We start from the raw sequence: 24,727 nt of genomic DNA, 5'->3' as shown, positions 1-24,727 counted from the left end.
GTCAGAGTAGAATTATGCTCCATAGGGTTTTCAATGGCTGTTTTCATGGAAGTAATTTGCCAGGCTTTTCTTCTGAGATGCCTCTAGAGAGACGGGAACCATTAAGTTTCAGTTAGCAGTTGAGTACATTAATCATATTACCCAGGGATTCCTTTGTAAACGATCATTTGAGTCTTTCTCTTTACAACAGCATAAATGATATTCTAATTAATATAGATGAGACTGGTTATGATACTAGAACATTTATATTTATAATGTTATTAATAGACAATAATATATGCAGAATATTAGATACAATTAAAATTAAAAATGGACTTTCCCTTGATTTCCTTCTGATTGCAATCCTTCCAACCTATATAATCATATTTTTAATGATTCATTGTTTAGAAATATTAAAGTATTTTAAAAATATAATTTTATTGAATTGTATTTTTGCACTTTCAATTGGTTCCCCTTGAATATAGGGTTATGGCTGCCATAATCCACAGAATTTAGTTCTGTATTCTACCTTCCACTGTAGTTGGCAGTAATTGCTTCTCTTCAGTATTTCCCAAATATCCTGTCATAGCACTTATCATTCCATATTATAATTGTTTATTTACTTATCTTTACTTTCCAATGGATTTTAAGCTCATTGAGTGCAGAACACTCCAGGGTTAATGTTTTTATTCCCAAGGCATAGCTCTTAGATGAGCCGCGGTGCCTCTGGAGTCTCCATTTCCCCTATCTTCACAGACAAGTCCTATTGCTCTAGCAAGGCTTGTCTCAAGTCTTAGCTTTTCAGAGACTCCTTTATGAAATGGGACACTCTGATGCCCCATCACTCTTTGTCACATTCCACCTGTTTATTTCCACCACAGATTTCAATATTAGGTTGCATATTTATTTGTTTATTATTGGTTTACTGTCTTCCCATTTCAGTGCCCTAGAAGGTAAATAAGGAGCCCTAGCGGCACAGTAGTTAAAGCACTTGGCTGTTTGCCAAAATCCTCAGTGGTTCAAACCAACCAGCTTCTTCACGGGAGAATTATGTAGCAGTCTGATTCCTTAAAATTACAGCTTAGGAAACCCTTTGGGGCAGTTTTAGTCTGTTCTTTAGGGTTGCTCCAAATCTGTAAGGAACTCAGGTAGTGTAGTGGTTAAAGCATTCTGCTGCTAACTAAAAGATCGATGGTTCAAAACCACCAGATATGAGTTGGAATCAACTCGATGGCAATGACTTTGAGTTGTGTTTGGTATGAGTTGGAATAGACTCACTAACACACAACAAAAAAACAAACAGAACGTAGGTTACATAAGAGAAGGAGTACTGGGTTACAGCAAACAGGAAGATGAAAACAGTTTCTATCCTCACGGAACGTACAGACCACTCAAAAAATAAACATTTAGAGTGATCATTAAAAGGGGTCTGTGACTCATAAAAACAAGTACTTGATTTTATCAGAAGTAGTGTTCATTTAATCTTTTGAAAATATGAATCATATGCTTACTGAATCTTAGCATTGATCACAATATAGCCTAAAGCTACAAATGTGGATAAATCAGTAACTTGCAATGTTATGAAACTTTTCCAATCAATTGTAATCTAAATTTGTTACACTTTGTATCTTTTGATACGATTTTATTTTCCTTGCTGAATTAAAGAGCTAATAATATAGTTGAGCAACTATTCCAAAGTTTGTCCTTGAAATGTTTAAATTGGAATAATAGCAAGTCATTTCATGTTTACCTACCTAAGTAAAGGATCCTCACTTAAACATATATGTGTGTGTGTATATATATATATGTGTGTGTGTGTATATATCTATATCTATATCTCTCTCTATATATATACATACATACAGTGTATGGTCAATTATTTAATATGAGGTTAAAGTATTTTAAGAAATTTTCCGTTAATCATGCACGTGAATTACAACACATTGGAGCTTTTACAAAATTTTTCAAAACCTCAGTATTCTTTCAATGTCAGTTTCCCTAACATGTATTTCGTTTTCGCCTTGCAATCTTTCCTGTGTTCATCTTGAATACTTAGATTTTCTAAAAGTTAAAAAATTGTGATTTTGTTTCTTCAACAAGTTTGACCTCTTTCTGTTCTTCCCATCCCTGGGATTCCCCCAGACAGTAAAGGTCAAAGGTCTTTCCAGCCTTCCCTTTTTGAAGAGAAACAATAATGAATCTAATACCAAGATAACATTTCTGTTTTCTTGACCTTAGTTCTACCTATATTTTCCCAATTCAAGATTTTTTGGGAAAGAAAACATTAGTAGTTTGCAATACTTTGAATTATTTTGAATAGCTTAAGTTTTATCACATTGACACAAGTCTCTGAAAAAAATCATGTACCTACAACAATGAACAGAAAAATAATTTCCCTTTCCTTATCTTATTTTTATGCTTAAGCTGCATAAACACTTTTTTGGGAGATAACTTATTGCTTAACACATTCTCCGAAACAAGATTTGTGTGCTTGAGATGAAATTTAATATTATACATAAAACACATTTTTTTATTGTTTCATCAAATATTTGTTTTTGCCATTACTGGATCAAGCACTTTTCCAGGATCTGCACATAATGCATGAGTGCTTAATTTCATGAAGTTTACATTTTGATTAGGGAGACAGACAATAAAAACAGAAGTTAGGAAATATATAGTATGTCAGATGGTGTGAATTTTGCTGGGAAAAATAGAAGAGTAAGGGGATCTGGTAACATTAGCATGGGAATGAGATGAGGGCATATCATATCATGAAGGCAGGTAAGAAAAACTTCACTACTAAGGTGGCATTTGATTAGTAACTTGGACAAAGGAAGAAGTATTCCAAGTGATTACGTGGGGAATGTAAGATTCTGTGCAGTGAGAATAGCAAGTGAAAAGTCTTAGAGGAGGGTATGATTGACATGTTTGGGTCGCATCAAGAGAGCCATGGTAACTGTGACAGATTGAGCAAAGAAAAGAATGTCAGAGTGGAGCGGTCACAAAAGCACTCTCCCTGACAAGTAGGGCCTTGCATTCCACTGTAAATGTAAATGTAAAGAAAACATGTGAGAATTTTAAACTACAAGAGAAAAAATATGCCAGGCATTTAAAGACTCACTCATAGCTGTGTTGACGGCCTATAGTGAAGAAAAGACAGAAACAGAAAGTTATCTAATTGCAAAAACACTGGTGAAAGATAATGGTGGCTTGAATAGTGTGCCTCTGGAAGTAAGAAGTGAATGACTTCTGGGTTAAGTTTAAAGATAGAGTCAACAGGGCTGAGTAAAGGACTGTCTATGAAGTGTGAAAAAAAGAATTGAGATTTTGAAGGTAAATAGGTAGAGCTCAGAGTACTTAAAGACATTACAACTATTCTGCAGAATACTGTCATTGTGGATTCATGACATTATACATTTGTCAAAACCCTTAGGACTATATAACACATAGGGTGAATCTAAATGTAAACTATGGACTTTAGTTAATAATATTGTATCCATATTTATCCTTTAATTATAACAAATATACCACATTAATTAATGCAAGATATTTATAATAGGAGGGACTGTATACAGGATGAAGAAAGGGTATGAAAACTCTCTATAATTTTTCTGTAAACCAAAAACCACACTTAAACATAAGCCTATTAAAAAAATAAAAATAAAAGAAAGTGTGTATTACTATTGGGATCACTGTTCCCACTATGTCATCTTATTGCAGAGAGGAGCCACCAAAACATTGTTGTTGTTAGGTGCCGTTGAGTGGGTTATGACTCATAGTGACCCTATATACAACAGGACGAAACATTGCCAGGTCCTGTTTGGATTCTCCTGAAACAATTGTCCTGAAGCAATCCTTGCTATACCTGAGCCCATTGTCACAGCCACTGTGTCATTCCATCTCACTGAAGGCCTTCCTCTTTTTCATTGATGCTCCTGCTGAAAAAGACCTCTTTAAAGTGCTAAAGAACACAGATGTCTCTTTGCAGACTAAGGTGCACTAACCCAAGCCATGATATTTTCAATTGCCTCATATCCATTTGAGAGCTGGACAAGGAATAAAGAAGACCGAAGAAAGGTTGATGCTTTTGAGTTGTGATGTTGGCAAAGAATACTGAAAGTACTATGGACTGCTAAAAGAACTAACAAATCTGTCCTGGAGGACAGTGCAGCCAGAATTTTCCTTGGAAGTGAGAATGGCTAGACTTCATCTGATCTACTTTGGTCATGTTGTCAGAGGGACTATTTCCTGAATAAGGGTATCATGTTTACTAAGGTGGAAGGTCAACCAAAACATTAAGGGATAGTTAAACTTCACAACATCAGGTCTTGGAAGCCATTAAAAGATAAACAGAAATAATAAAGATTGGTTGATTAGGAAGATATGTACAAAATGTTTTAAAAATACTTTAAATGTAGCTCATGCTTGAAAAAGGAGTTTCTAGATGACATAAACCCTTATGTTCTCCACTACTAACCAAAAAATTGGCAGTTCAAACTCACCCAGGGCCACCTTGAAAGGAAGTCTTGGGAATTTGCTTTTGAAAGATCATAGCCTTGAACATCTATAGAGCACTTCTACTTTGCGCACACGGAATTTCCATAGATTGGAATTAACTTGAGGGCAACTAACAAGTGCTTCTGAAATCCTCATTGAGTTCATCTATTTATCAAGACTTGAAGCATTGTAGTTAGAGGCATTTAAGCAATCACAAATTGTACAATAGAAAGTACAAAATGCAACAGAATAATTTTTAAATCATTTAAATTCTTCCTGGTTATTATTTCATAAGTATAAACACTTTGAATAGTCTGTTTTGATTGGGTAAGTCTACTACAATAGCTGAAACAATGGGCTCAAAACATCAGTGATTGTGAGGATGTCACAAAACTGAGCAGTGTCTCCTTCTGTTGTCCACAGGTCGCTATGAGTTGGAATGAACTCAACCAAACCTAACAATAGGAACAGCAAGCACCATGTTTATTTATACAAGGGAATTAGAATAGAATTTTCCCAAGACTTTGCTTTATACATTTTGCTATTTCTATCAAAACAGAAACAAATCACGTTAACGTCAATTGTATTTGGTTATCTCATTTACACAAACCCATTCTAATTTGTCTTTAAGTAAGGGTCAAATCTAGGGACAGAAGTATGAGAAGGCTAATATCAAATCATAGTCTTTCATTCCATTTATTCTTACTGATATTTTCTACTATATCAAACCAACTCTAAAATTTACCACCTTAACCCATAATTAAAAACACGTATCTTTTCAAAGTGAAACAATAGTAATTTTATTGTCTACTTGATGAAAAGTGCATGGAGAGACATATTTTTGGTCATCTGCATGTAAATAAGCATTGAACTATAATTTTAGTTTGTAGTGCTATATTATTTACCAGTTCTGGCATATTTGTAATTCATGCAGTAGATAATTACAGCATTATGTTCTTTTAAATGCCATTAAAAAAGAACAGGTGCAGTTTCTGAACACTAAGGACAATAAGCCAATCTGCGTTTAGAGCTACATGCCTAGTGTGACGAATGAGAATTCTATTGACATGCTGCAGACTTTTAAACTGTAGATGATGTTAGCAAACAAAAGGTTGTTTTTAGCTGCCTAGTTAGCAGCCTTTCTTATTCCACTAGTATTTTTCCCAAAGACAGAGAATTTATAGAAAAACAGCCACATTAATTCCATATGTTATAATGAATACCATGGAGAATGCTATTTACACTCTATACTTCTAAAATCAAGATAGAATTGAAGTAAATAATGATGGTAAGCATAGGAACAAGACAATATCAGTCCTAATTTTAAAACAACATGGTAAACAAAATACCTATTCTTTAGAGAAAAATCCCTTAAGAAATTTATATCTATTTTGGAAGCATGAATTTATCTTCTCACTTTCTGAATATATATCTCAAAGTAGTTGTGCTCAAAAATAGGAGTTTGCCAGACAAGGAAAAATGGTGCAGTAGCAAAGTTTATCATCAGGAAGGAATCCTGGAAGCATGTTTAGAAACCAATTCTACCACTAAAAAGAAAAAAAAAAAAAAAAAAAAAATTCTGTCTGACTTTAGACAGGTTCATCTCTCTAGTTTGCAGGTTTTTCTGGGCATGTAGAGAATTGACTCAGTGAGTTGAGCTGTTTAACTCTATATAAATTTTCTACTTTTTTTCCCCTTAAATCTTCTCTTTCTTCAGTCTGTTTCTGTCTTTTTTTGTCCCTTGTCTTTATGTTGACATATGAGCACTCAAAGTTTGTCTCAGGTTCAAATTCTTTATATTTTGTTTGCTTGTTTTTTTATTCAATTTAAGTCTTTTACCAAACATTTTATTTCACTTCCTCATGCAATAAAATTAGATATTTAATTAACTTTAGTGTGCAAACTCTTCTACCTACTGTCATTAAGCCTAATCAATATTATAACCACCTCAGTAGAGGAAACCCGTGCTAACTGTGAAGCTCCTTAGGTAGTCAGCCACTTCGCTTTCACCTACTGTTCGTTAAGCATTTACTATACGCCAGATTCTGTTCTAGGAGCTCTGGTAGCATAGTGCCTAAGACAGCTGACTGCTAACCAGAAGGCTGGAGGTTCAAACCCACCAGCCACTCCTCGGAAAGAAGGTTGGGCAATCTACTTCTGTAGTGATACTGCCTCAGACACCCAAGGAAATCCAAGGATGGGTGGCTATGAGTTGGGTATGACTCAATGGCACATAGCAACAACAACAACAGATTCTATTCTAAGACCACAACATGGATCAAATTATTTAATTTTCTTAACAACCCTAAGAGGTAGTATGGCAGAGATGCACCACTTTCCCCTGAGCTTGGAAGTGTTAAAAGGAAGTGGCTGGAGAGACAAAGATTCTATGTCCTAATCAGATTTGCATCCAGGTGTGACCATGTGATAAGTTCTTGACAGTGAATTATGAATGGAAGAGAAACCTACTGGCTTGGGTCCTTAGGACGAAAGTGGCAGTTGTGCATACACTCAAGATACTTTTACTGGCTGAAGATTGCTGTCCAGAGTAACCTTGGAAGCCACTCACAGAAAGTGCAAAGCTTCCATTAATCTGAATTTCTGAATGATTTCCTGGAGCAGGGGTGCAGGTCTTTACACCAGTATAATCCCAGTCCTTATCCCATACCAATCTGGAGCAATCTTAGGTTATTTAAATGAGCGAAAAGAAAACTCCATTGTGTTTATCCACTAAACATTTAAGATTTATTTGTTATAAAGTCAGCCTGCCCTAACTGGTATAAACCCATTGCCATAGAATGGATTCTGTCATGGTGACCCCATGTGTTACAGAGTAGAATTATTACATACTATTTTCTTGGCTATATCATCATGGAAACAGATTGCCAGGCCTTGTCTTATATGTTGTTGTTCTTATATAGATATGTATATATGTGTATATATGTATACCTAGAGATAGAAATATATAGATAAATATTTATATCTTCAGATACATATCCATATCTGTCTATCAATCTATCTTCTTATCTAGATATTTATAGACAAGACCGTAGCATAGAATGGGGAACTCTGGTGGTGTAGTGCCTAAGGCATTTGACTGCTAACCAGAAGGCTGGTGGTTCAAACCCACCAGCCAATCTTGGAAGGAAGATTGGGCAATCTACTTTCGTAGTGATACCACCTTGGAAATCCAAGGAGGGGTTGCTATGAGTCAGATCCGACTGGATAGCACATAGCAACAACAATAAGAATAGAATGAAAATCACTCTAAACTGATGTGATATGATTAACACAAAACTCTACACCTAAGTGCCATAAAAGACAAACTGAACAGATAAAAGAGAAAATTAAAATATACAATAAAAACAACAAATAAATGCTCTATTTATTATATTTTAAGGATTAGGAATACAATAGTAAAAAGGCAGATAAGAGACTTTCATTCTCTGTAAATGAGACATTAAATGAGGAAACTATTAGAAAAATAAAAATGTTATGAAAAGTATAAAAGTGCAATGTGAGAGAATAATGGGCAAGGACTAATGCAGGAAGGGAGCCTTGGGAAAACCTCTCTGTGGAGGTGATATTTAAACTGAGAGCTTAATGATTAGAATAAGCTATATGTGCAAAACTGCAAAGGGGATGTAATACAAGCATAGGGTGGATGCCTTGGCTCGACATAAAAGGGATAACAAAGATCAATGTGGCTGGAACATAGTGAGTTGTTGGAGAGTGTTATAACAGAGGTCAGTTCAAATCATGTTAGGGGTAGGTAACAAATTTGAATTATAACATCATTGAAATGGGAAGTGAGAAAGAAAGTAAATAGTATTTGTGTTTGTCCAAAAACTCATTCTAGCTGCTGTGTGGAGAATGAATTTAAGGGAAGAACACAGGAGCTAACTGGGGTACACCAGTTATAATGTCGTAGCTATAGGTATAATTCTGGAAAGACATAATGGTAGGTAGCTTAGGCAATGCTGTAAGCAACAAGTTTAAAAAATATTTTGATAACCGGTTTGGAGATATTTAGAAGTAAAGCTGACAGGACATGTTTCTGGGTTCCTTGTGGGATAAAGGAGAGAAAGGAAACCAGATGACTCCTCTTTTCCAACTGAAAAACTGTGACTACAGGGAAGACTGGAATGGGAATATTTAGGATTATGTAAAATTTTATTTAAATCACTCCTTTTAATATTCAATCACTTCTGTTAAATCAGACACTAAAACATGGAGGTAATTAACTGTAGATAGAATTAACTATAAATAGCAAGCTAAATATCATGTGGAGTTTTCAATAACCTGAATAGAGTTTTCTGTAAACTTATAATAGCTAGATATTTATTCCTCCATGCCCACTTGGAAGGTAGACTATGTATGGTTTGAGACCACAGGTTTGAATATTACAAGTCCTGGGTTCTCATCAGCCCTGCTGGGACATTGGAAAAGATACTTAACCTCTCTAAGTCTCTAGTTCTTCACTACTCAATTGGGACATTGGAAAAGATACTTAACCTCTCTAAGTCTCTAGTTCTTCACTACTCAATTGGGATAATAATAGTACTTGAAACTCATGAGAATTATATAAGTTAAAGTTTAAAAAGAACTTTGGACACTGCTTGGTACATAGAAATCCCTGAAAAATGTACCTGCAATACAATGATTTTCTCATAGCATATATTTTCCTAGGTGAAACTGCTATAATGAGAATCTTTTCTGTTCCAGGCAGTAAGCTAGACTTTAGGGATGAAATATTGGTCCAAATTGTATATGATCTTTACCATACCTGTCTAGCGAAGTGAGGCAAAGCTGAAGGTTGTGTGAGTGGTGTTATGCTGTGGTCAGCAAGAGGCTCCAGAAACAAGACTTGGCTGTGCATACCAAGTGGGCTAAACTAAGTACTTCAAACTTATTCCAGAAGAGAGAAGAACCATTTCTTGTAAGACATTTCAGTTTAGATGGGAATGGAAATACATGACCTGATTTATAAAATTGTAGTCTATATTTTAACCTATGCTGGTAGAGAGAAGTAATTCATTTGCATATCATTTATGAGTTGGACATATGATTAATGATGAAGAGCTAATATATTGGATAACTGGTCCAGGAAAGCTGGAGTATAAAGCCTTTAGGACAGGAGAGAAATCCTCTGGAGGATGTTGGGAACAAGCCAGGGGAAAGTACATGTCCTCTTACTACAGATTTAGTTCCTGGCATCTCATGCTTTAATACATTTCAAATCTGTGGAAGATTGGACATCAAGAGTAGTAAATGTTTCCAAATGGCCATTTTTTTTGTTTGTTTGTTTGCATTCTTCTTTGCTTCTGATGCTAGGAGACCGTCAGCTGCATCTTAGATGGCCGCTTGAAAGCTTTTAAAACCCCAGTCACTACCCAACTATGTAGGATGTGAAATAAGGCTTTTATGTATTTTGTTGTGCCAGTTGAGTCTGGTGTCCCCCAGTACTATGGTCCTGAGATGGTAGATCTATTGGATCTCTCTCCCATATTGTCTTGTTGTCTGTGAGGTATTACTCTGTGTCTGTCTTCTATTGTTTCTGTAAGGACTGCAGGTATTTTGTATCACTTGTGTCTCTGCAAGATTAGCCTCAGCTGAATCTATCCTTGGTCTAGAGTATACTACTGTTCACTGACCCCCCATCTGATTTTCTTAGGTGTTTATGTGTTTATCTGTAGCGTGGTGTTTGGTGTTAATGACTGTAGTATTGTGGACACACTGGTTGGTATTAATATCTGTCGCCTATCTCTTTATGTGCTCAATCCAGTGTCCTCCCATTTCCTAATGTTATCATGGTGGTCACAGGTCCTTCCCGTATATCCCTCCCCCTACCCATGTCAGCATGTGAGCCCAAACTAGCCCAAAATTAATCCCTCTCCTTCCCTCCCCATCCCGGTAACCTATAAAGAGAGTTCCCTTTCCCAAGCTAACCCTTCTTTGTCTTTTTATAGTAATGGGCTCATACGGTACTTGTCTTTCTGCAATTGACTTATTTTACTCAGCATAATGTCAAAAAAAAAAAAAAAGAAGTAGTAGATGTTTATATTTCAATTAGCTTCAAAAGTAGCTGTCAATGCCTAACTTGATAAGACTTTGATACTGTTTAAAGTTAAAATTTTCCAAGGAATCTCTTGATTGGATCCCTATGCAGCATTAAAGCATTTGCCATTAGAAATGCACATAGGAATTGATTCTTTAGAGATGTTCTCTTAGGTGTTGTTATTGGTAAGGTTGTGTGTCAACTTGCCTGGACTATGCTTTTAAGTAATTTATGCAGTAATGATGTAGTCAGCCCCATGATGAGACCAGATATAAAATAATCACTTCCATGATGAGATATGCTATGAGCAGCTAATCAGATGAAAAGGAGTTTCTTCAGAGGTGTGGCTTGCTTCCAATATATATATATATAGACTTACTGCGAAAATTCTCCAGCTTTTTGTTGGATCTGGATCCTGCATCCAGCTTATCATCATCCTCTTTTTCGAGATAAATCAGCAGCCTGCCAACCTTGGGATCATTGTTTTCACTGCCTGTGAGACAACAGTCCACCATTTTACCTACTGATCTTGGATTTGTCATCCATGACAGTTAGTAGTCTTCTATACTGCCTGCCAGTCTTGGGTTGGTGAGCCCTTGCAGCTGCTTGATTCAAAAAAAGGCTTCAGCTTGATGTTTGACCCATATACTTGGGACTTGCTAGCCTCTACAACTATGTAAGAGCCATTTCCCTGAGATAAACTTTTTTATCTCTCTCTTTGTATATGTACACAAACACACACAAGCCTCACTGGTTTTGCTTCTCTAGAAAACATAACCTTAGACAGGTATATAGAGATGCTATAACAGAAATACCACAAGTGAATGGCTTTAACAAATTGAAATTTATTTTCTCACAATTCAGGAGTCTAGAAGTCTGAACTCAGCATGCTGGTTCTAAGGGAAGGCTTTCTCACTCTGTCGGCTCTGCTAGAAATTTCTTGTCTCTTAGGAGTTCCTGCTCCTGACTAATGTTTTTTGTGGCTTAGCATCTGTCCTGCCAACTCTGCTTCCTAGCTTGATTGTTTAATCTCTTTCAAATCTCAAAAGAGATTGACTTAAAACACACCTCACACTGATCCTGTCTCATTAATTTAACAAAGAAAACCCATTCTCAAATGGGATAATAATCACAGGCATAGAGGTTAGTATTTACAACACATATTTTTAGGGGACACATTCAATACATAGAGAATCTCACCCTTTGTCCCCCTAAAATTCATATACTTCCCACATCCAAAACACATTCAATGTACCACATCATTCTACAAATCTTGAATAAACTCCAAGTCTAAAAATCTCATCTTCTAAATAGTTTAAATCAAATATAGGTGATACTTATATTCTGGGAGCTCTAGTGGCATAGTGTCTAAGGCATTGACTGCTAACCAGAAGGCTTTCAAACCCACCAGCCACTCCTCAGAAGGAAGTTTGGGCAATCTACTTCTATAGTGATACTGCCTCGGAAACCAAAGGAGGGTTCTCTATGAGTTGGATCCAACTCGATGGCAGTGAGTCTGGTTTCGGTTCGAGTTAGGCATATTCTATCCTGGGGTGAAGTTCTTCTTCATATAATTCATTTTTCTTATTATGCATATATATTTTCCATATGAAATACACAAATTCTAGTGATTTGATACAATATTCTTATACCAATTTTTACTGACAAATAAGTTTAAAAAGAGGCTTGTCTAAGACACTAGTAGAATTTGAATTTAAGCCTAGAAGAGCAATGAAAAAAGTACATGGGAGAAGTATAGTCACCAATTATTAAGGTTTTACTATCTTGAAGCACTTATTGAAGAAGATCAAAGACTACTGACCAGTATGGATAAAACTTAAATACAAGGAAAATAAAAAAATCCTCACAATTAGAACAATAAGCAGCATCATGATAAATGGAGAAAAGATTGATGATATTGCATTGGGAAAATCTGTTGCAAAGCATTCCTAAAATGTTAACAACCAAAGATATCATTTTAAAAACTAAGAGGCACCTGACCCAAGCCATGGTGTTTCCAATCATTTCATATGAATCTTCATATGCATGAAAAATCTGGACAATGAATAAAGAAGATTGAAGAAAATTGATGTCTTTGAATTTTGGTGTTGGCAAAGAATTTTAAATATACCATGGATTTCTAGGAGAAGGAACACATCTGTTTTGGATGAGGTACAGTCAGAATGCTCCTTGGAAATGAGGATTGTGAGACTTTGTCTCATTCTTTGGACATGTTATCAGGAGGGACCAGTCATTGGAGAAGGACGTACAAAAGTAGAGGGTCAGAGAAAAAGAGGAATGGCATCAATGAGATGATTGAAATAGAGGCTGCAACAGTAGGCTCAAGTATTGCAACAACTGTGAGGATGGCAAAGGACTGGGCAATGTTTCATTATGTTGTGCATAGTGTTGCAGTGAGTCACAACTAACTCAGTGGCACCTAACAATTACAACAACATATACCAGGTATTGCTTATACACTTTAAATTTAAGAATTCATTAATAACATTGACTACAATTTAATTGAATGCATAAAATATATAAAAATATTAATCAAATAACAGATATCATAAATACTCAACAAAATTCAGGCATTATAAATCCCCACAGTATCTGGATGGGTTGGTATTATTTTCTCAAATTTATGGATAAACTGAGGAAAATTATATGTGTTTAGTTTATCATCACACAATGAATAATGTCAGACCATGACTTGAACCCAGCTCTTTATTGAACAAACACTTCCATTTTTAATTTTCAGGCTATATTGAGGAGGTTGGAAAGAAAGCAGGAGGAGTAAGATAATGAAAGGTTTTTTTTTTTTTTTTTTTAAGCTATAAGATATTACAGATAGGAAGACTGTGAGTAAGGATGTTACATAGCCAGGCTTTCATTTTTGAAAAAATCATGCTAATTTTTATGTGAAGGACAAATTAAAGATATCTTTTACTGAGTCAGGTGTTTTATGTCATGGTTGGACGCATTAGCCTGTCATTCTCTCCAGTGTGGACTCTGAACTAGGTACACAGAGAAATAAAATCCTGGAAAAGTGTGTAGAGTGAGGAACAAATGAAAAAAAGTACAAAGTGAGAACTGCCTAGAATCAAACTGGTATGATAACAGAAGCAGGAAGAATATCAGAGGAATATGAAATCCAGAAATTAAGTGAGAAGAGAGTTTCAAGAAAGAAATGAAGCCACTACTATTTTTTAAATGAGTATTTCTAGGCTGGCAGGGACTGATGAACCATTTGATCTGGCAATTTGCTGGTCAATATTTTATGATGGAAATGGAAATATGGATGTCACATGCTACATTGTCACAAAGACTGTGTAATAAGAAATTGGAAACTACTCTAAAGGAGAGGGTGAAAAGTGAATAATCATTAAATTTATAAAATATTTATTATCTATAATCTATTATGTATTAAAAAAAAAAAAAACAAGCCCACTTCCATCAAGAGATTCCAATTCATAGCAACCCCTATCAGATTTCCAAGGTGGTAAATCTTTTGGGAGTAGATTGCCTCTACTTCCTTCTGTGCAGTGGCTGGTGGATTTGAACCAACAACCTTCTAGGTAGCAGTCAAATGCCTTTGGCACTGCGCCACCAGAACTCTTCTTATTATATGTTAGGTACTTTGTATACACTCTTTCTTACCGTCTTCACTTGTCTGTTTTCAGTCTAGGGATGATTTAATATAGCTGTAGAGAAATTAACAAAATACTTCACTGCTATTGAAGAGTAGATCCTCATCAGACTCTCCTACTCCCAAATTTCTGTATTTGTAATCTGAGAACCTTTTTTCCAACCAAGACAGCTACGTATGTGTTATATATTATTTGAGGTAAGAGAAATCCCTGCAGAAGTTAAGAAGCAAAGCAGTGTATTATTGAATTCATTGTAGTTCAAATGTCACCTTCCAGGTGTAGAACAAGAAATACCAGGATACAAATAAGAGTTTGAAAACAATTTGGTAGTCTGCCTCAGAAAAGAGAATTGGAAGGCAAAGCAGAGAGCTCAAATATTGGTCAATTTCTGTTCTTTGTCACATGGGTTGAGCCTGAGCAGAGGGGGTATTGGAGGGAAGTAGAATCTCTGTTAAGCTTTAGAATCATGCAGAAAGTAGTCCGCAACTCACTTGCACGCTTGCAAGTGGCTTGCTGCACCTTCTCAAGATAATAATAACAGAAAGACTGGCACAAATATTTGCCCTTAGAAAGACTGGCAGAACAGCTAAGTCCTTCCTTAGGTCCAGAGCGCCAAAAATGGCCAAAGGGTTCAGCTGATGAGATAAGAAGGACACAGAATGGGCTGTATAGATTTGTCTACGAAAGCCTAGGCCAGGATCAATTAATCACAAAAGGAGTAGCAGGCATAGGAACAGCTAGAGATCCATAAAAACGCAAGTCACATCTGAGTGGAGCTGAGAAAATTCATGTGCCAATGCCATAAGTCTTTACAGGTCAGACTATTATTATTATTGCTTTGACTCTGCTGTTTATTAGGGTAAATGTGCCGATCTTGTCTTTGTCAATTAAGTGGTGCTACTGCTTAGCCCCTACTGTCACATGGTCCAATCATCCCTGTTGTAGTTAGGTGTCTTAGCTCAATGGGGATAATCCACCCTCTCAAATCTGATTTACATAAAACAGCAATTACTATTGTCTTCAAGGATGCTGGAACTCCCTTCACAAATCTGTTTCTCACCACTGTGGTAAATGATATGTTCTCTGGGCACTCCATATCTGGGTCTATGAGTTTAGTCAGACAAATTCACTCTAATATGACAATTCCCCTAAGATTTTGGTCACCTTCTTCTACGGTATACAAAGTCAGGTTTGGTAATTCAACTTGATTTAGTATAGGGCAGTATATAATCCATGCCTCAATAAACCAACCAATAAACTGTTAGATCATTTCCTAACATCTTGAGCTGACACAAGGAAAGAAGAATCTGTGTTAGTAGATAAAAATCAATAAAGTAAGTGTGATCCAACTTTATGTTCCTTTCACAATTATTCCACCCCCTTAATAGCCATTCCCACAAATATTCTCCAGGTTTCTGTTTGTACATATCATAAAAATCAAACAATTCTTTTGGAGTGTTGCTTGCCTCTTCCTGGGTCACACTTTGTGTTTCACATTTTGAGGCTTGCTGGGACTTAAGTCTAGTTACATGTCTAGTAGCAAAAATGGGTAGGGAGAATGGGTCCTGGAAACATTCAGCAATGTCTTATAAGGCATCTGCCTCGGGCAACGCCCAACACTGCCTCAGGTGATATCTCAGATAATGACTCATAAGATGGGGATATGAGAGCTGCCAGGAGTAATTTAATGGAATTCAGGGCTTCAATGTCCTCAGCTTCCTAATTATCTGCCCATATATCCCTAACCCAAGTTTCAGGATCTCATTTCTTCCCAATCAGTTTCACTTTAATTTCAGACACCATTTCAATTTGGGGATTTAATTAGTGTTGTTAGTTCAGCCATTCTTATGATAAGACTCTGGGTTTGGCTGTCCGCAATATAAACTCTGTTACTATAAAAATAAGGCTTTCTTTCAAGACTCAAGTGGAAACATTGAGATCTTTATGTGATGTTTGAGCTGTGACTCTGAAGCCTTGAGCTCAGCTCTTTCTTTCATCACTTTGTCTGGCTTAAGTAGGACCAACAAAGCAGCTTCCTCATATTCCTCATTCTGACAAAGATTGCAGAAAAGTGTCAAATATGTAATCACCCAGAGCTTCACTTCTCATAAATTCTAGATCTATTGGTGGCACTATTTTGTGTATAAATGTTGCCACTTTACACCATGAATTAGTAGTGCCATCTTTAGTAATGGAGGCAGAGCCATTAGCACTTTTATGACTAATCCAATTTGAGAATCTTTATAGAAAACTCATTCTATGATTTTGCTCCTCTCTGGAACCACTCTTGGAAGCAAATGTCTTTGACTGAGTTTTCTAAAGAAGCAATACCAGTGAATCCCACACACACACACACACAGAGATAGAGAAATTTATCTCAAGGAAATAGCTCACAAAGTTGTGCAGCTGGAGAGGCTGGCAAGACCAAGTCCATGGGTCAGACATCAAGATGGAAGCTTCTCACATAGTTGCAGGGGCTGAGAAACTCAAGAAAAGCAGGTAATACATCACGTTGCTTGCTAAGGAGGCTGATGAATCCAAGATTAGCAGGTAAGATGGCATGCTGTTGGCTCACAGGCTGTGAAGGCAACAATCCCAAGATCATCCAGCAATATGGCAAGTCACTGGTTCAAGTCCAAGAAATTGAAGTCAGATGATGATGACCCATATTTAGGATCCAGATGGAGCAAAGAACCAGAAAGTTTTGCCAGGATGTCCATATGTATTGGAAGCAGGCCACATGCCTGAGGAAGCTCCCTTTCAACTGTTTTCCTTCTCACAGTAGATCTGTTCATGGAGGTGATTACATTCTAGCAGATCTCATCATGAGGAATGACTACATCATAACTTCTAAACCACTGAAAATCATGGCCCACCCAAGGTGACACAAAACTTTAACTATCAAATTATCTATTTAAAAAGATATATATGTTAGCATAAAAATGTTAATTTCTATCTTTGCTTAAAGGGAAGGAAACTAAGAAAGTTTTCAGGGAAGAAGGTAACTTTTTAGCTGGTCTTGAAGGATGTGTAGACATTTACCTATCAAATAAGGAAAAGATAAAGGTATCTAGGAGAATGCTTAACTACTCAATTTTAGTAAGTTTTTTTTTTATATAACTTTACACATCACTCTTCATATATATATATATATATATATATATATATATATATATATATATAAATTTTATATATGTTGAAGTGACCCTATACAAACATGCTGCACTAATGGTCAAAACTATCTTGAAGTTTAACTTCAAATATTCTTTTATTGTGCTACCATAAAAATAAAGTTCCTAGATAGGTAAAAGACATTAAATCTACACCTATGTATGAGACTATCATCAATAACAAATGTTTACTGTCAGCCATTGAAAAGCAGTTGTCTAGCATGCTTATTTAACTACAATGTATAAAAATGTGCCAGACAGTACTGTATTTATGCATATTTGCCTACCATTGATTATTGATTCTATTGCAAGCTTAAAATTAAACTTAGATTAAACAAGGGGTTAATTTTACTTACTAAAAGCAGAACTTTCAAGAATAGGCATAACTCATCTTTAACAAATTCTCAACATCACAACAAACCTTTTATAAGGAAAAATGCTGAAATTAAAGTCAAAGGATATGTTTTCATACTTGGTAAGATGCAGTATACTGTATTAAAAACAAACACTTAAAAGTCATGTTAGTCAGAAGATAAGGGATAACAAAATTAGCATTCCAAGGATTCACTCATCAGAAAGTGCCCATTGCCTCTTTGCTCACATACTGTAAAGCTATTCATATCAGGAGCCTAATATGCTCAAGTTTGCCAAGTTTCCCAGGTGCCTCTACAGAAAATGCCCCTATAGTCTATCACTCCTCCTTTTCAAAACACAAGTCTCTATTCACAATGGAGAAAAACTTACCAACAGAGAGTCTATTTTTTAAAATCTTTGAAGGCAATTCAATTTGGAACTAGAGCAGTTGTAGATCTCTTAACAACAGGTGCAGAATGACACACTGACTCTCTTATAAATATCCTTGAAAGGATCCCTTTGCTTTAGAATTTTAAAGCCATATTTCTTTAAATGGACTTGAATTCCATGAGTCTTCCAGTTTAAATGCATCAGCTCTTCCATATTGTACGTAATTTATTTTACTAATGAAAAAAATCAAATACCAATTGGTTTTTGGGTTTTGTGTACATTTTGACATTAAGATATATCAGTGTAATATATTTTGTAAATGTGATGCTTTTTACAGAAAGAAAAAAAAAAACTTATGTTGTTCATTTGTATAAAACTGCTATAATTCTTGGTTGTTTCTCAGTAATGAAGATGAATTTATTCCTTCGATTTGAAACCATATGCTTTTGATTGAGATCCCAATGTTTGAATATAGTTGTCAACAGCACAGTCTAGAGGAAAGGGCACTACCAGGGATGAATTCTAGACTTGTCACTACCATTTACTAAATCTCTATAACTTAATATTTTGATCTTCATCTTCTCTCTCTGTAAAACAGAATAATGAGGGCTGTCTTTCACTTTTCAAAATACTAATGTGAAGATCAATTGGAATATCAATTATGAAAAAAAATACAAAATAAAGAAAAAAAGTATAAAAGGTAAATATAAAGGATAAATATAAAAAGTAAAAATCAAATATAAAAAGAATCTTGTCTCAGAAGAAAACACAAAAGAAATCTTCTCAGCTTTTAATGTAGTAAAAATTTCTAAGAATTTCAAAGCACTAACCATAGAAGACAATATTTGATAGATTCCAAAAAAACAAAAACACATGTCACTGTATTTAGTGGATTCTGACTCACAGCAACCCTCATTGGGTTTCCAACTCTGTAAATCTTTATGGAAGCAGACTGCCTAATCCTTTTCTGCAGAGAGGCTGGTGGGTTTAAACCTTGATCTTTTGGTCAGCAGCCAAATGCCTAAAACCACTACACCACCAGAGCTCTGTCATCAAAAAAATCCAAACTCACTGCCATCGAGTCGGATGATGACTCTCCTTGGGTTTCCCAGGTAGTATCACTACAGAAGTAGATTGCCCAACCTTCCTTCTGAGGAGTGGCTGGTGTGTTTGAACTACCAGCCTTCTGGTTAGCAGTCAAATGCCTTAGGACTATGCCACCAGAACTCCTTTAGACTTCATCAGAATGAAAAATACCTGTACTTGTAAGGCCATCATTAAGAATAGGAAATCGCAAGACATTTTCTAGAAGATCACATTTACAATTCATAGATCTCGTGAAGTATCAGAATATGTAAGGAAGTATTGTCACTCAATAAGAAGACCATAAACAGCTCAGCAAAATGCTAAATAAAAGATATGAACAGACATTTCACAGATGAAGATATATAAATGACTAATAAGCACTTGAGATGATGCTCAGTGTTATTAGTTACAGTAAAAAAAAATTTTAGGTAACATTCCACTCGGAAACTGGATAATATCCGAGAATTTAGATGTCACTGGTTTAAGAACAGAACTAAGAAATATTTCAATTTTTACATACTTGGCTTTCGGGGGAAAAAAATAGACTTTCTGGTTCTTTTTATTCTTAGCTATTCTATTTAATGTTTATGTGTGTAGATTTTTGTTTTTACAGAAGAAATCATCTGAAAAGTGTAGTGACCTTGTATGCTAATTTGTTCAGGTTTTTGTTCTTATTTTAATAGTGCTCAGAGGACAGCCTCTGAGAAATAGTTTTATGCTTAGGAAAATGTAAATTATGAATAGAAAATTAAAACTACAAAATTGATGTACTCTTGAGACAATTTAATCTCACTATCAAAAAGTTACTTTTGTTTCAGGAATAAATTTTATTTAGAAAAAAGAATAACCTTGCTGGACTGGAGAGATCTGAGATAAAAAGAGAAACTAGAAATACAGCTAGTTCATTGTTATAAAGATTTCCTCAAAAATAAGAAGCAAGTTTTATTTTTCCTTTTTGATATTTTAATATTTTGACTTTATTTTGGAGTAAAGCAGTAAGGGATGTGAGACTAGACACCCTTTTTCCTTCTATAAGAAAGGCAAGTTGCAAGAAAGTCCCGACAAATAAAAAAATTGAAAATGTTTTCAAAACTATGAAAATGTCATAGAATCATATACAGCATCAAATGGAGAAGGACAAAAGACTGGCAGCCTATAGGTTAGTCAGGTTATCGTTATCAAGATTTTTGGTTGTTGGAACACAGCAAGTCTCATAGCTGTAGCCCTAAGTCATGTCCAATCACTTGGGATTTCTGTATCTGCAAACCATGTGTCCATTCAGTTCAATTTACTTAAGCCACAGGAGACAATAAGATAAAGTGTCAGGTGAAGAAATTGTGATGCACCTCAATTACCGGATGAAAACAGAAACTATGAAGCTATGGAAAAATTAAGTCTTCCAGCTAAAAATAAGAATCCAAGTAAGGCTTTTCCCAGCGTAGATTGAGGGAGATGCCAAGCTGTAATGATTGTTCATCGATAAGGACCAGAAGCCTTTTCTGGATGTGCAAATAACAGTAAAATGGGATGAGGGTGGTGCTTCAACAAATGACATCCCTAACACGGAGCCAGTCCTCTGCATAATGTAATGTATGGATATACTAGGACTAAATCCAAAAATATAGAATGAAAAGCATTTCATAGACAGTGACCAATCAGAATAAACACTCAACAAATCAGAATGGACATCAGCCACTATGCCAGTCACTGTGTTCTGTCTCTGGCTGAATATCAGTAGTGAGGTATCTTGATTATTTTAACTCCTGCTCAAAAGTCAAGTTGGTAGCTGGAAAATATCTCTTTATTAAGTTGTAACTACAAAGCAAATTTTACCTATCTGTTCAGCCAGATAGGTGGCTAGGTATTTATTTTGTTTTTTAGTTTTTGTTTAAACAGATAGGTAATTGGAAGCATTTAGTTTCCTGGAAATCACCATATCACATGGTCACGTATACAGCTTTACCACAGGATATGATGAATAAATTATTGGCCTCATAGCCTCACAAGTTCATGTGAGAATCATGATGTCAAGTGTGGGCATTAATGTCCATGAAAATGAGCACAGTAGTTTTACAAACAAACAAACACACACAAAAAAAAACACTATTTAATGCTTGGGATTCTATAAGACATAACAGGAAAATATTAAATAATTTACAGGCATAAAAATCATGAAAATTTATTAAATATAGTCCATGATATAAGAACTCTGGCTGTCAGTTCAAACCCACCAGCCACTCCTTGGAAGGAATATTGGGCAATCTACTTCCATAGTGATACCACTTCAGAAACCCAAGGAGAGGTCACTATGAGTTGAATCATCTCGACGGCAGTGAGTTTTTTTTTTTTTTTTTTTTAATTGTTATTCCAAGATATTATGAATTCATGCCTTTTGAAACACAAAACCTATTCCCTTCTGACCCCCCCCCCATTACTAAAGTGGCTCACAGTTCTTGTCTGTCCCAGTGTTCACATAAAGAAGTACAATAGTACCACAGTAGGCACATTTTATACTCTAAGCCTGATGTATACTGAAGTGAAGTGCAAGTCCATAAGGAAAAGTTAAGAGAATAGCTAATTTCAAGTTTAGGGCATAAGAATTGGTGAAGGTCCCAGAATATAGTGAATGATCAATGTTATCATCAGTTCTGTGTTCCCATCGAGGTCATTGCATTCTAAGGAAACTGCAATGCAATATGTTGCAGACTTTGCTCTGGGTGGTCACTTTGCATTCAGGATCATAATGTATCATTTGATAATAAGAAATAGATGTATATTTATTTATTGTTGACATTTGTTATTGTCTTTTTCAGGTAAAGTTTTTTGTTTGTATTGAATAGATTGTTTTCCACAATTACTCTCAGGCTGGCTAAATGTAAATAATTTTAACCTTCAAAAGTAAAAAAAATCTTATCTGTGAACATGTCTCATCTTGATACATTTTCAAAGTGAAAATTTTATCACCTTTTCCTATGATATGTCCATTCCTCATCCCATTACTTCTCTGATCACACGTCCTTCTGCTACTCCCTTCTCTCTCCTTTCTAGCCACAGGGCCTCCTTATTATTTCTTGACCACTCTAAGCTAGAACTTACCTCATGCCTTTGTACTTGCTGTTCACTCGAGCTGTACCTTTCTCTTCCAGGTTTACACACAAATTACGCTCTCTCACCTCTTTCAAGCCTTTGCTGACAACCCTATATAAAACTGTATACACACACACACTTACACATGCAAACATGTGTGCGAATGTTCATGCATAGACAGACATACCACCCACCACGACTTCTACCTCAACCCATCACCCCTGTGCCCACCCCTGCACTCCCTGCCCTCCTCCCTGATTTATTTTTGTCCAAAGCACTTATCAGTTTCTGATACCATATATAATTTTTTTAATTATTTTCTTTCTCAAATTACTAAAATATAAACTCTAAATATGAAGGTGATGATTTTGATTTTACACAGTGATGTACCTCTTGTGCCTACAAAAGAAATTAAATATGTATTTGCTAAAAAAAAAATGAAGAAATAGATGCTCTAAAAAACTTTCTATTTTTTCTATCTTCTTTTATAATTAAAGCATTTGAAAATATAAATTTTGAGTCCAGAATTTGTTGTCTCATAGCTACTGGAATGTAACATAATCTACTGTAAATAAACGTATTTCTTTCTAAGGAGCTCTGGTGGTGTAGTGCTTAAGGCTTTTGACTACTAACCAGAAGCTTGGTGGCTCAAACCCACCAGCTGTTCTGCATAAAGAATATGGGGCAATCTACTTCTGTAAAGATTTACTACCACCTTAGAAACCCAATGGGGGTCACTATGAGTTGGAATCAACTGAATGGCAGGTTTTTTTGTTTTGTTTTGTTTTTGTATGTCTGTCTCAGAATTCATAAATCCCTGGTTCATTTTCTTTGATTCTAGAATGATGTAGAAATGGATTTCTTAATTCCCAGTCAGCTAATAAATTTATATTAAAAATTCCACTTAAAATCTTTAACTCTATTAAAATTATAGTAAAATAATATGGCCTAATAAATCTTTACTTTTAAAAAATAAGATCAGAAAATTGAGTTAATCTTGCAATGGATATGTTTGTGTTCTCTCTTCTCTGTAGCCTACCTGATTACTGGAATCATAAAGCAAATTATTACAGATAGTTGGTTCCATTTCCAGATTTTACAATATTTTTTATACTATTTCAGTTACTGAATCAACACCATCATTGTTCTCATCATCAATATCATCAAAGATATTTTCTGAGTGCTTAATAAATGTTTGAATATTAAATACAAACTAGTTTAATTTTCATAACATTTGTTTATTGCCCACAAATTAGAGCTAAGAAGTTGAGCCATAGATTTAAAGAAATTCCCTTGTGTAACTCTGCAGTGTAGTCAGAGCACTGCTAAAACTCACTGCCATCCGACTCTTAATGAGCCCCTTTGAGTTTCCAAGGCAGTAAATCTTTACTGAAGTAGATTGCCCAGTCTTCCTTCCATGGAGTGGCTGGTGGCTTATCCCATTACTGTCCCTCTTAAAAACATTATTTACTACTTTTGTCTACTTTTATTTTCCATGTAAATTTTAACCAATATTGCATAAAACTGCATAATATTAATTTTAGAGCAAATGAATATCTTTATAAGATTTTTCTATTCAGAAACATGGCAAGTTTCCCATTTTTTTTCAAAGTTTTGTTTAAGATTCTGAATGATTTTGTTTTAGTTTATTTTTTTAGTTTCACATTCTTGTAAATGAAGTCTTTTATATTCTCTTACTGATTTTTGCTCATCTCTTAGTGGGCTATTTATGCTTATTAATTTATTTTGTCAGTAATCTTCATCCCAGTTGGTTGTTTACAAACAATAATTGCACATTATTTTTTAATATTAATATCTCTATTTTTGTTAAGTTTGCTTGGGTATTTCATTTTTATTGGAAGAACATCCAAGTAAGGTTAAATAAGAAAAATGATAGGAGATATTTTTTTAGTCCTAAATCTAATAAGATAATGTTATTGTTGATTTTAGGAAAAAATTTATATATCATTGATGAGTTGATTATTCTATGAATCTCTTGATTTAATAAGTAATGTTCTCAAAAGGCCAGTTTTTATATGAGACACTGCATTTGTAAGAATGTCCTTTTCTTTTCCCCTTAGAAATCATTTTACTTAGCATAAATTCTTGAGTCACTCTTTTCCCCTCAAAAATGTTGATTGAGCTACCATCTATAGTGTTTGTTGTTGTTGTTATGTGCGGTCGAGTTGGCCCCGACTCATAGCGACCCCTCCTTGGGTTTCCGAGTCAGTATCACTACGGAAGTAGGATTGTCCAACCTTCCTTCCGAGGAGTGGCTGGTGGGTTTGAATCGCGAGCCTTCTGGTTAGCAGTCAAGTCCCTTAGGCACTACGCTACCAGAGCTCCTATAGTGTTTAGAACTGTATATTAAAAACAATCTCTTACAATATTTGTCCTTTTGTGACTGACTTATTTCGCTCCGTTATTGTAAAAGTTAAGGAAATGTTTATATATTG

At 35.3% G+C, this 24,727-nt stretch overlaps 1 protein-coding gene across 1 annotated transcript in view; it reads right to left on the bottom strand.

Moving 5' to 3' along the window:
- The window catches only part of BRINP3 (BMP/retinoic acid inducible neural specific 3), a 733,775-nt gene that overhangs the window by 110,371 nt on the left and 598,677 nt on the right, over window positions 1-24,727 (bottom strand). The window lies entirely within an intron of this gene.

This window comes from Orycteropus afer, unplaced genomic scaffold (assembly GCF_000298275.1).
Source record: "Orycteropus afer afer isolate SDZICR_OR568_19922 unplaced genomic scaffold, OryAfe1.0 scaffold00386, whole genome shotgun sequence".
NCBI lineage: Eukaryota > Metazoa > Chordata > Mammalia > Tubulidentata > Orycteropodidae > Orycteropus > Orycteropus afer.
Note: the sequence above shows the minus strand (reverse complement) of the source record. Positions and strands in the feature narration are given on the sequence as shown.